Here is a 13,378-nt window from a genome sequence, read left to right as displayed (position 1 = left end):
CATTTGTAACAAGTCTAAAGTTGTTTCGGCTGGATAGGCAGTGCCTTAAAAGGTGGAGGAGAAAAGAAATAACAATTTAATATCACTACAACAGCTTCAAGAATAATTGTAGCTAGTAGAAACAGCAATTATAAAGTCTGTAGTTCGTGCTCATTTTTCTTCACTATTCTGTACAACAGAAGGCCAGATTTCAGTGAAGATATCCTGTTTCCTGATGGGTTCATCTTAACTGTTGTTGATAATCTGCCTTGGGAAGCCTGGTGTTATAAAGATGATGAAAATATGTTGAAATTGGGAGTAAAAGTAAACTCTCCTTTCATTGGGGCATATGGAATCACATCTTCATCTGTTTTATACAGAGTGTTTTTTTATAGCCAAAAAGGTGCCACTACTCAAGTGCTAGGCCACCCTTTAGGAGTGGGGTGATCACTGAGGGACCCACCCCATAATAGCCAGGCCCTCTGCAACCAGTCACAGAATCTATGACAATAAATGTGTGTAGAGCCTGAGCTCTATCATTAAAACTTGGGGTCCACGGTCAATTTTAGCAGACAATGGAAACGGTGCTGTACTCAATACCCCCTCACAAAAAGCCCTGGTTTTGTAGAAGTTTACCTTTTAGATACACAAAGGGTTTATTCTGTTTTGAACATGTTTCAGGGGCAAGTGGTTTTATAAGTCACGTCCCTGTAATTTATCCAGTTGCAAACTATGCCAAAATATTTCACAGGACCCCACAGTTATCCACAAAGGAAAAATATTCAACATAAAGGGATCTTTCACTTGCTCATCTTCCCATGTGGTATATATCATTCAGTGTAAAAAATGTAACGAAGGATGCTATATTGGAGAAACAGGCCAGATGCTTAAGACAAGATTCAATTTACATAGACATCACATGAACAATACAGCCAGTAGGGCCCCCACCCTGGTGGGACAGCACTTCACAGAACCAGGACACTGTACCAGTGATTTCACAGTGAGAATACTGAAAGGTAACTTTAACCATACAAGAACGTAAGACTTTTGAAGTCAGAATGATTGAATATTTTAACACCCAACAGAAAGGACTTAACAAGGATCTGGGGTTCCTAGCCCATTATAAACCATAAAGCTGTATGTCTCTGTTGATCACCCCACCCCTCACCTATCCACACCCATCCTGTTAGAATATCAATGATATGCTTTGATGTCCCCATGCATACCTCCGACCCACCCCCATCCTCCCACCCTGTCAGACTGTCATAGTAATGCTTGAATGTTTTCACTTATATACACTGTCAGCTAGCACATTTGCTTATTTCTGATCTGACGAAGAAGGGCAACCTTCGAAAGCTAATCAAGAAATGTATTAAGTTATGTCCAATAAAAAAGGTATCATCTTATTTTCTTTTCCATGTTTTATTTTGTTTGATTTCTATTGATAACCATAAGTCAAAATAAAAATAAATATTTTGTTTCATCAGATCTCTTTCGTTGAAACATAAATGGGCTATAAGCCCCTCATGCAGTCCACTGATGTCAGGTTCTCAGGTTCAGAGCCCGCGGGGCTGGGCTCTGGAGCAAACGTGAGCCCTTGGGCTGCTGACGAGGAGTGACAGCAGCAGGCAAAACCCACCAATCAATGCTGGGCAAACACACCGGCACCGGCAGGGATTGCAGGCACCGCCCAGCGAGCCAGAACACACAGACTGGAATCCTGGACTGGAATTCCCCGGACTGGAGGACACAGGACTGGAACCCCCTGGACTGGAATCCCCCAGACTGGAGGACACAGGACTGGAACACCGGACTGGAGCACACCGGACTGGTCCACACAGCTTCACCTGCACTTAGCTACTAAGCCCCCCAGGAGTTGAGCTCCTGGGTTCGAGTAGCCGGCAGGACTTACTGGATACCGGATGACACAGGGACCAGGACTGGAAACAGAAGTACTCCTAAACCTAAACTGATCTACGTGCTCCCAAGCCCTAAACCAGCAGGAGTGTTCCTAACAGTAAACTGACAAAAGGACTTCATAAGCCCTATACTAAACAGGAGCTCCTAAGCCCTGCTCAAGAAAGGGACTTCCTAAGCCCTAAACTAACAGAGCAGGGAACTAAACACAAAGCTAACACAGGTGCTACTAAGCACCAAGCTACAAGCAGAGCTCTACACTAACAAGCTAAACACAAAACTAACAAGCTACCTAAGCACTGCTCTAGCAAGCTAGATACAAAACTAACAAGGAGCTTCCTAAGCACTACTCTGGCAAGCAACCAGAAGAGCTCCTAGCACTAAAAGGGAAGACAGGGGAGCCACAAGGAAAAAGCAGGGAAGCTAACACATAAGCCAAAAGTGATTCTAAATCACCAAACACCAACAGCAAAGACTGCAATGCTCCCAATAGCACAAACACCAGAAGTACTTCTAACAGCAAACTCTGCAGTGTTCCTAACAACACCAAACCCTGAAGTACTTCTATCAGCAACAGAGCTTCCAAAGCCCTACACATAGCAATGCTTCCAAAACCAAGAGGGAAAAGCAGGGGAACCATAAGGGAAAAGCAGGAAAGCTAAACACACAGTCACCAGTGCACACTGCACTAACACTAACCTGGACCTTAGCAAAAGCAAGCAGGGAAACTAGACACAAAGTCAGAAGTGCACACTGCACCACCCTACCTAAAGCAAACACCACCGTTGCAAAGGCCCTGAAGGAAACAACACCACTTCCTTATCAAGGCCATCCCTGATGATGTCACACTCCCTAGACCTAGGCAAAAGCACACTGACCCAGAGAGGCCCAACCCACACCAACGCAACACCATGAAGCACTTGAAGCCAGTACACCCAAAGAGAGGTAGAGCTAACTCAGTCCACACACACAGGTGCAGTATAGTGAAACAATTAGAGCCATGCTGCTGGAAGCTGCCAGCACAAAGAGAGAGAGCCAGCTGCTCAGAAAGGACAGACAAAAGAAACAGAAGCCAGCTAAGCTGACCACCAGGAAAAAGGTAAGTTTGAGAGGGGTTATGACCACAACTGGTTTTCAAATATTTTGTTCTTGTGATGACTTATACTGTGCCAAAACTGAAATCTCTATCTGGTCAATAATAAAAGGAGCTCATTGTGAACACTATCCACCCTAAAAGATTGTATTGAGACTGTACATGAGGAATTGTGATATTGAATAAATAAGTGTATGTGTGCAATCGTAGTGCTTTATTGTAGCAGGAGACTTGTCGCAGTGAGGCATTTTTTTTCCAGTATCTTATTGTGGAATTTATAATCTGCGATGCTGTAATTTTACAACTCACCCATGTTGTACTTTTGTAGACTTTTTTTCTGTTAGGAAAATGGCACATATACCTTTGGTGAGAATTGGTTTAATTAATGAGACAGGTATGTTTCAGTTGAGTCACAATGTCAGCGGTTGGGGCTGCACACCTATTTTATAACATTCTCTGTAGCCCATATCAACTATGCTTTGTGGTTTTACATTTGGGTCTTCTGATAGGAAACATTCATAGTACAATGACACTGGTGGCTAAACTTGGCGATTATTTTAAGACACACTGATGAGCGTGTCCTTCTTTCTACACTTGCATTTTACTTGATTATGGTAAAATAAATGATACAAAATCTTCTGTTGGTGTATTTTCTTTTGTTATTCATTCATTGGAGTGTGATCAGATGAGATGTTTTATTTAGTTTCACTTTTTCCACATTTCACAACTTATGTACAGCTCTGTTCAGTAAATGGCCACTTGCTGACTTAGCGCATGGTGTCAGACCTGTGAGTTCTTGTACCAAGTAGAGCACTGCCGAGCCCGGTACTCGGACCAGGTTCTGCTTGGTGGCTGGACAGCCCCGGGTTTCACCAGCGCTGACCGCTGTTCCCCAGAGGTTGAGCCCCTAGGTGCGGGCGGCCTGCAGGGCTTACGAGATGGAGCAGGAAGTGGGGTGATGAACGTGACGGCCAGACAGGCAGCAGGCAAGAGAGTGATCCAGGTACAGGCAAGGTCAGGAGGCAGGCAGCAGACACAAGAGTAATCCAGGTAGAGGCAGAGTCAGTAGGCAGGCAGCAGACACAAGAGTAATCCAGGTAAAGGCAGAATCAGTAACAAAGAACAAAGTAGAGGAGAAGCACACTACTGAGCAAGTAACACCTACCAAAGTAGAAGCCGAAGCAAGGAGTCTAGGGAGAGCTCAGCTGATAAAGTGCTGGTGTCTGACATCAGCAGGGAGAAGGGGCACATCCATACGACAAGAGCAGGGGAAGGAGGAACCGGAAGACCAATAGGAGAGAAGCAAGGGAAGCCAGGCAGAGAGAGAGCAGAGCCAGGTGCATGGAAGCAAAGCAATCAAGGAGCCTGCAGTCAGAGAAGAACTTTAGAAAAATGCTGAAAGCTCATCTCTTTAAGCAAGCCTACCCAAATGCCCCAACCTAATCTCGCCAACTTCCACCCCCAATTCTGTTCTGACTTAAATACCAACCTCCCATCCTTCTCTTTCCATCTCTCCTTAATTTTATCCCTCCTTGCCCTTTCTCCCAAATTACACTATCCTATCCTGTCTACCCTCTTTTATCCTAGTCATATATTATCTAGCTCAACTTATCATACACTACTAAGCCCAACTTTACATTGTTTTACTACTGTTTTACTAAAATTCTATTAACTTTGTATTTCAAATTACTATGTAAGCCGCATTGAGCCTGCATTATGTGAGAAAGCGCGGGGTACAAATAATAATAATAATAATAATAACTACATACACATGGCTCAGGGCTGTGCCAGTCAAGTGTGCGTGTCGACGGGACCCTGCGCAGCCTGAGGACGCCGCTTGCGTTGAGGTAGGGGACATGACACATGGCCACTTATTTTCAATTTGAAAAAAAACTTTTATCTTCTGTGGTAAAAGGGGGCCTCAGCATGTGGCAAACCCAAATGCTGATGCCATCATGGGCCCCCTTTACTGCAGCTTGGTAAAAGGACCCCTATATGCATTCATTGTTTTATGTTTTCCATTTTCTTATATGGTCAGGAGTGGATTGACCATTCGAGCAACCGGGCAGTACCCGAGGGCCCAGAGGCTCTGCCCAGTTGCCTGCCATCACACACTACAACTCTCACTGGGCCCTGGTGCTTTAGTGGCCACTTCTACTATTATCCCTGGTTGCATAGCCGTGTTTACAAAATGGCTGCCATTCCTGCCCCCAAAAGAAGCCACAGGCTCACAGCCACTAGACTACCAGGGCCTTTCAAGGTGTGTGTGTGGGGGGGGGACAGCGGCAACACGGGAGAGAGGCAGCACAGCAGGGGTGGGGGCACTGGTGGCGGTGGCAGCAGCATGGCGGGGAGGCCAGAGTAGTCTCAGTGCTCGGGGGCCAAGAGTACTCTCAGTCTGCCCCTGCATATGATTAATATACTTTTTGTCGATTCCAGTTCATACATTTATCTTCTCCATTTGAGTTCATCCTTTAGCTTTCCAGGTATATATACTCCTTGTTTTGGTCTTATATTAGTATATCTATTTTAACAAAAAAGTGTGCAACATCAGTGCTCATTATCATAAACTGGTTGATGGAAAATAGTTTTTTTAAATACTACTATGGGGAATATATGTTTTTCTAGATATGAGTTGAGAATTGTATATAATTTGTTTTGCATTTTTTTGTTGCATTCTCTTAAACTTAGGTGCTATTAATTCAAATATATCAATTTAATTATGCATTCATAGTTTTTAATTCATACAATTACAGTTTTTTCTTTTGTTGCATGCTAATTTTATCTTGTTTCTATAGTTTTGGGTTTAAGGGAATTTGCTTTTATGGATTAATTTTTATGTTGATTGATATTTAGGTCCCTGTTTACTAAGCTGTAGGTGTGCTAGTGTTTTTAGCGTGCACTAATAATTAGCACACACTAACGCTAGAGACACCCATATATTCCTATAGGTGTCTCTAGTGTTAGCACACGCTAATTTTTAGCACGTGCTAAAATCGCTAGCACACCTTAGTAAAAGGGCCCTTACTGTATTATATATTGTTGTAGAGGTTCCTTTTTCTTATTTATGGATGTCTGATTTTTATGTATTTTCATGAAATGCCTAGCCGCCCGCCTGGGGCTACCCAGCAGCCACTTAGAGGGTCTATCCCAAGCACAGCTCGGGTCTGCCTGCACCTGTTGCTTGTGCTGTACACCAGCACCCTCCTCTCACTGATTGGATCCCAACCGCCTCTGGGCAAGTCTTCCACTCTCAAATTATCCCCAGTGATTCCTAGGTTACTGGGGCCACATTCCCAGTGGTTCCACAGTTCCTAGAAAGCACCCACAGATGCAACACACAAACCACCAGGATTCTTAGTCAGTCCAGACAAGCAGAGGCAATAAACTAAAAATGTTTATTGTCATAAAAAATTAGAACAATGAACAGAAAAGGTGCAATCAGCAAAACAATAACAGGTAACTGAAATATGGATCAATTATAATTCTAAACATTTGCTTACTATCTACATAGTACCTGGGGAGTTCAGGACATACAGCTACTCACAGATTATCAAATATAACTGTTCACAGGGTCTCAGCAAACAGATATTTCTCTCTTTTCTCCCTCGCTAAGACTGCTGCAAAAGCCAGTACATTCTAGATGAATTGAGCTCCTGGGCCAATCAGAGCCCAGAGCAACAAGTTTTAAAGTAGCTGGCCACATCACTACAGGTTACCTCTTATCTGTGTTAACTAAAGAGGGAATAGTCATTTCTCTGTAACAGCTTTAAACATAAACATGCACCACCTGCTGGCCAAACTAGAGAAATGTACTTCAAGAAATAATACAGTGTACAGGCTTAAAACCCACTGTTTTGTCACATGTATGTTTGATTTCTTGATGGTCTTCGCAGTTATAATATTTTGACTTTATGTTGTAGATTCCTGATGCAGGCACTGTAGCCGAAACACGGCCCATGTCGAGTCATACCTATAAAAACATTTGAACTGAAGGACTGCTAATATCCACCATCTGCTGTGTTGTCTTCTCCACTGTGTTGGTTTACATCGTGTGAGCTGTGGAGACCTGTTCTGTGTTTGTGCTCACTAAACTAAAGTTACAAAAACTTCAGATCACTTGCCTTATTACATTCAGCAGCAATGTATTTATTTATTTGTTGGGATTTAAACTGCTTTTTACTGTTATCACACTGCGTTAAAATAAACTTCTTCAAATATATTTACTGAAAACAATATGATTAAATGAAATGGTTTACAAAAATCTCTTAGTGAAAACCATATTCCAATACATACTATTATTTCATTGGACTATTGAGTTATGCAAAGTACAGTTTTGTTATCAGTAAATGTAAACTCATAAATTTGTTAGAGCACAACTGAAAATAAATATTGCATATAGATATATTTTTGTATAAAATAATTAAATTAAAACTGATTATATTAAAAAAGGCTTATGAATAAGCAAATTACAGAACTATTGTGAAACAAATCCAGTTTTGTTAATAGATCATGTCAATAAATCTATAAAATTAAAACCACACCTAAATGTTTAGATTGCATATATTTTTTGTATAGAATTTGCCAAGAATATGTCTGACTTTCTGTATAAAATAAGTATTGCATAAAAAAAGAAGAAAGTAAAGATACAAACTGAAAAATAAAAAGAAATTAGATAAAAATAAATGTAAAAATAAAAAATGTGTTAGAAGTAGAACATATGTAGAAAATAATAAATAATTAAATAGTAACAATTTTGACAAATCCTTACTACTACTACTACTACTACTACTACTACTACTATTTAGCATCCTTCTTTGAAAAATTATTTTAAATAATTAAAGGAAATGTACCCATTCTAGAGTTACATTTAAACCCTGTGGGCTCATTGTATTTAGTTCAAAAATAACCCTCTGTTCTTCAGTGGTGTAGCCAGACCTGAGATTTTGGGTAACATAACATAGTAACATAGTAGATGATGGCAGAAAAAGACCTGCATGGTCCATCCAGTCTGCCCAACAAGATAAACTCATATGTGCTACTTTTTGTATATACCTTACTTTGATTTGTACCTGTCCTCTTCAGGGCACAGACCATATAAGTTTGCCCAGCACTATCCCCGCCTCCCAACCATCAGCCCCACCTCCCACCACCAGCTCTGGTACAGACCGTATAAGTCTGCCCAGCATTATCCCCGCCTCCCAACCACAAGCCCCGTCACAGACCATATAAGTCTGGCTAGCACTATCCCCGCCTCCCAACCACCAGCGCCGCCTCCCACCATCGGTTCTGCCACCCAATCTCGGCTAAGCTCCTGAGGATCCATTCCTTACTACTACTACTACTACTACTACTACTTAACATTTCTAAAGCACTACTAGGGTTACGCAGCGCTGTACAGTTTAACATAGAAGGACAGTCCCTACTCAAAGAGCTTACAATCTAAAGGACAAGTGTACAGTCAATCAAGAAGGGGCAGTCAAATTGGGGCAGTCTAGATTTCCTGAAAGGTATAAAGGTTAGGTGCCGAAGACAACATTGAAGAGCTGGCCTTTGAGCAAGGATTTGAAGATGGGTAGGGAGGGGGCTTGGCGTAAGGGCTCAGGAAGTTTATTCCAGGCATAGGGTGAGGCGAGGCAGAATGGGCGGAGCCTGGAGTTGGCGATGGTGGAGAAGGGTACTGAGAGGAGGGATTTGTCCTGTGAGCGGAGGTTTCGGGCGGGAACGTAAGGGGAGATGAGGGTAGAGAGGTAGTAAGGCCAGCAGACTGAGTGCATTTGAAGGTAAGAAGGAGAAGCTTGAACTGTATGCGGTATCTGATTGGAAGCCAGTGAAGTGACCTGAGGAGAGGGGTTATATGAGTATATCGGTTCAGGTGGAATATAAGACGTGCAGCAGAGTTCTGAACTGATTGAAGGGGGGATAGATGGTTAAGTGGGAGGCCAGTCAGGAGTAGGTTGCAGTAGTCAAGGCGAGAGGTAATGAAAGCATGGATGAGAGTATGGGTGGTGTGCTCAGAGAGGAAAGGGCGAATTTTGCTGATGTTAAAGAGGAAGAAGCGACAGTTCTGTCTTAATCCCTCCTTTTCAAATCCCTGTACCCACCTTTAATTTAAGATTTTTTTTTAATGTCTCGGGACTGTCCCTTTTACTCTATTCCTTCTCATTCTTTCTGTTGGACTTCCTACAACTTTCTTTCCTTTTCAGCTGAAAACAGTAATTACGGTGCTCAGCTTTGTAGCTGCTTACCGTCGTCCAACTGCTGTTTTCCCCTTATCTCTCTAAGTATAATCAGTTCCTTCAGTCCTCTGAACTATGCTTTCCCTCTAACAGCCCACATCCCCCCGTAGAGGTCTTAGCTGTCTGTTGGATGTGCGCAGAGAAGGAGAGGGAGGAGTCAAAGATGACTCCGAGGTTGCGGGCGGATGAGACGGGGAGGATGAGGGTGTTATCAACTGAGATCGAGAGCGGAGGAAGAGGAGAAGTGGGTTTTGGTGGAAAGACGATAAGCTCGGTCTTGGCCATGTTCAGTTTCAGGTGGCGGTTCCTTCTGAACAGGATTCCTTTATGTTTATCCCACGCATGTTTGAATTCCGTTACCGTTTTCATTTCCACCACCTCCCGCGGGAGGGCATTCTAAGCATCCACCACTCTCTCCGTGAAGAAATAGTTCCTGACATTTTTCTTGAGTCTGTCCCCCTTCAATTTCATTTCATGTCCTCTAGTTCTACCGCCTTCCCCTCTCTGGAAAAGGTTCGTTTGCAGATTAATACCTTTCAAATATTTGAACGTCTGTATCTTATCACCCCTGTTTCTCCTTTCCTCCAGGGTATACATGTTCAGGTCAACAAGTCTCTCCTCATACGTCTTGTAAAGCAAATCCCATACCATTCTCGTAGCTTTTCTTTGCACCGCTTCCATTTTTTAAACATCCTTAACAAGATACGGCCTCCAAAACTGAACACAATACTCCAGGTGGGGCCTCACCAACGTCTTATACAGGGGTATTAAAACGTTTTTTCTTCTGCTGGTCTAGCAATCTTCTAGCTACGGCCACAGCTTTGTCACATTGTTTCGTCACCTTCAGGTCCTCAGATACTATCACCCCAAGATCCCTCTCCCCGTCCGTACCTATCAGACTCTCCCCGCCTAACACATACGTTTTGGATTTCTACTCCCTAAATGCATCACTTTGCACTTCTTCGCATTGAATTTTAATTGCCAAACGTTAGACCATTCTTCTAGCTTCCGCAGATCTTTTTTCATGTTTTCCACTCCCTCCGGGGTATCCACTCTGTTGCAAAACCAGGTGTCATCCGCAAAAAGGCAAACTTTACCTTGTAACACTTCGGCAATGTCACTCACAAATATATTGAATAGAGTTGGCCCCAGCACCGATCCCTGAGGCACTCCACTACTCACCTTTCCCTCCTCTGAGCGAATATCCATTTACCACCACCCGCTGGCGTCTGCCCGTTAACCAGTTCCTAATCCAGTTCACCACTTCGGGTCCTATCTTTAGCCTGTCTAGTTTATTCAAGAGCCTCCTGTGGGGAACCGTGTCAAAAGCTTTGCTGAAATCTAAGTAGATTACGTCCATAGCACGTCCTTGATTTAATTCTCCGGTCACCCAGTCAAAGAATTCAATGAGATTCGTTTGGCACGATTTCCCTTTGGTGAAACCATGTTGTCTTGGATCTTGCAACTTATTTGCTTCTAGGAAATTCACTATCCTTTCCTTCAGCATCGCTTCCATTACTTTTTCAATAATCGGAGTGAGGCTTACCGTCCTGTAGTTTCCGGCTTCTTCCCTATCACCACTTTTGTGAAGAGGGACCACCTCCGCCGTTCTCCAATCCTACAGAACCTGTCCCATCTCCAAGGATTTATTAAACAAATCTTTAAGAGGACCCGCCAGTACCTCTCTGAACTCCCTCAATATCCTCAATATCAATACATACTTAATGGAAAAATTGATATTTTTAAATATAATTACATTATCCTATCATCTTAAAATTGATCATACGTATGTCTACTACAACGGCAAACCTCTCAACACACATGGCAGGAATGGATCCTATAATTACATAGGAAAAATATATTCAAATTCTGGTGGCACCTCAATAATAGCAATACAAAATTCCTTCACTGCCAGGTGCTTTGTGAAGTAACACTAAAGCCTGCAAAGAAGCTTCTTAACACCAATTCTGAACACAAATACTAACAACAGTACTTTTATAAAGACAGCGGTGAATATACATAGCAGGAATTTGCATTCCATTGGAAAATTCAGACAAGTCGGACTCATAACACCACACAAACCACATGCCAGCAGATTCTCTCACCTTGGTTACATGCAGAACACATACCAACCCTCATGAATTACAGAATAGAGGACCAAAAATTACAAACTGTCCTGCAGCCCAGCATCAGCCATTCCCTTCCCTGCCCTACCCTTCCCTTATTTTTTAACCCTCATCCATCCCCATAGCCCAGCATTAGCCCTATCCATCCCTTCCCCATCATCTATCCCGCAGCTAGGCATCAGCTCTACCCTAGCTCCCCCCACCCCTCCCTGTAGCCTAGCATCAGCCCTGTACTACCGTCTACATGCCCCCCCCCCCATAATCTGGCATCTCCCCTACTCTTCCCAATCTCCCCCTCCCTCCACCCTTAAGCACATCAGCAATCAGCATTAAATGTAAAACATTTTAATTTTTCATGCTTGGGCACTGCAGAGACGACCCCCACCCAAAAGCCAACATAAAACACCTTTTGAAAATTATTATTTTAACCTGGGCACTGAACCCATCCCTGCCCAGAAACCCACCAACATACCTCTGCACCCCCCCGCCCCCCGGCACTGCAGCAAAGAGCCCACCCTCACCCAAAAGCCCACAATGACACATATTTGTTTTACCTGCTGAGAGGCTTTGGGCTGAAGGTGGTGGTGATCAGTGGTGAGGCAGGGCCCAATCCCAGATTAGTTGAGTCCATCATGAGTCTGGCCCTGAATAAAGCCTCCCCAGTCCCAATCGCATCCTTCCCCGGACCCACTGCCTCTCCCATCCTTGCCCTGTTGCTCTCTCCCCTTTCATCCACCCACCGTAGCTGCAGGTGCCTCCAGTCCAGCAACAGCAAGACCCGACCCGGTGCCTGCTTCTTTCTCCCTCTCTTCCCTTTCATCCACCTGCCATGCAGCACAATCCCTCCCGTTGCACCTCGCCAGGTCCGCACTAATAAACAACCAAGGCAGAGGCGCGGGACCGTGGCTCTCTGCCTGCCGCTACTGTTTCCTGTGCCAGTCCCGACTCCTCCCTCTTCTGTTCTGAGGTAAACTTCCAGGCTGGCACAGGAAACAGTAGCGGCAGGCAGAGAGCCGCGGTCCCGCGCCTCTGCTTTGGTTGTTTATTAGTGCGGACCCGGCGAGGTACAACAGGAGGGCTCGTGCTGCATGGCAGGTGGATGAAAGGGGAGAGAGGGAGAAAGAAGCAGGCACCGGGTCGGGTCTTGCTGTTGCTGGACTGGAGGCATCTGCAGCCAGACCAGCACTGATTGGAAGGTTGCAAAAAGACTGGGTGGGCGTGGGCCGAGATTGGGTGGGCCTGGGCCAACCCAGGCCTACCCGTAGCTACGCCCCTGTTCTTCCCTCAGTAATTTGTTATCAAAATCACCGCCTTGCCATGATTTTTTCATGATCCTGAACACTAAACATTTTAAATCTGCAATTGTGTGATTTTTCTCTTTCCAATGTTGGACTAGAGGAGCACTGATGACTTGACGGCTGATACAACTTCTGTGTTCTATAATGCTTGTTTTAACTACTCGTTTGGTCTTCCCTACATATAATAACGAACATGGGCATTTGATAATGTAAATTACACCGCTGGTGTTGCAGTCTGAAGAATGAGATAACTTGTATTCTCTCAAATTCTGCGGATGTTGAAATGTGAGAGTTGTTATGGCATGTGGGCATACACTACAACGGCCACACTGTCTTTGTCCAAGTGTAAGTCTAGGGAAAGAGACCATCGTGTCTTTTGGAAGTGCAGATGGAACCAACTTCTCCTTAATATTTCTATTCCTAGATTAGGCCACCACTAGATCTTTATTTTTAAAGCACTCATGCACTTGCTCACATTGAACGTCATCTGCCGTTTGGATGCTCAGTCTCCCAGTCTCTTAAGGTTCTCTTGTAATTTTTCACAATCCTCTTGTGATTAAACAACTTTGAATAACTTTGTGTTGTCAGCAAATTTAATTACCTCACTAGTTACTCCCATCTCTAGATCATGTATAAATATGTTAAAAAGCAGCAGTCCCAGCACAGACCCCCTGGGGATCCCAACTATCTACCCTTCTCCATTGAGAATACTGACTATTTAACCCT

Source organism: Microcaecilia unicolor, chromosome 11 (assembly GCF_901765095.1).
Source record: "Microcaecilia unicolor chromosome 11, aMicUni1.1, whole genome shotgun sequence".
Classification (NCBI taxonomy): Eukaryota; Metazoa; Chordata; class Amphibia; order Gymnophiona; family Siphonopidae; genus Microcaecilia; species Microcaecilia unicolor.
This window is presented reverse-complemented; position numbering follows the sequence as displayed.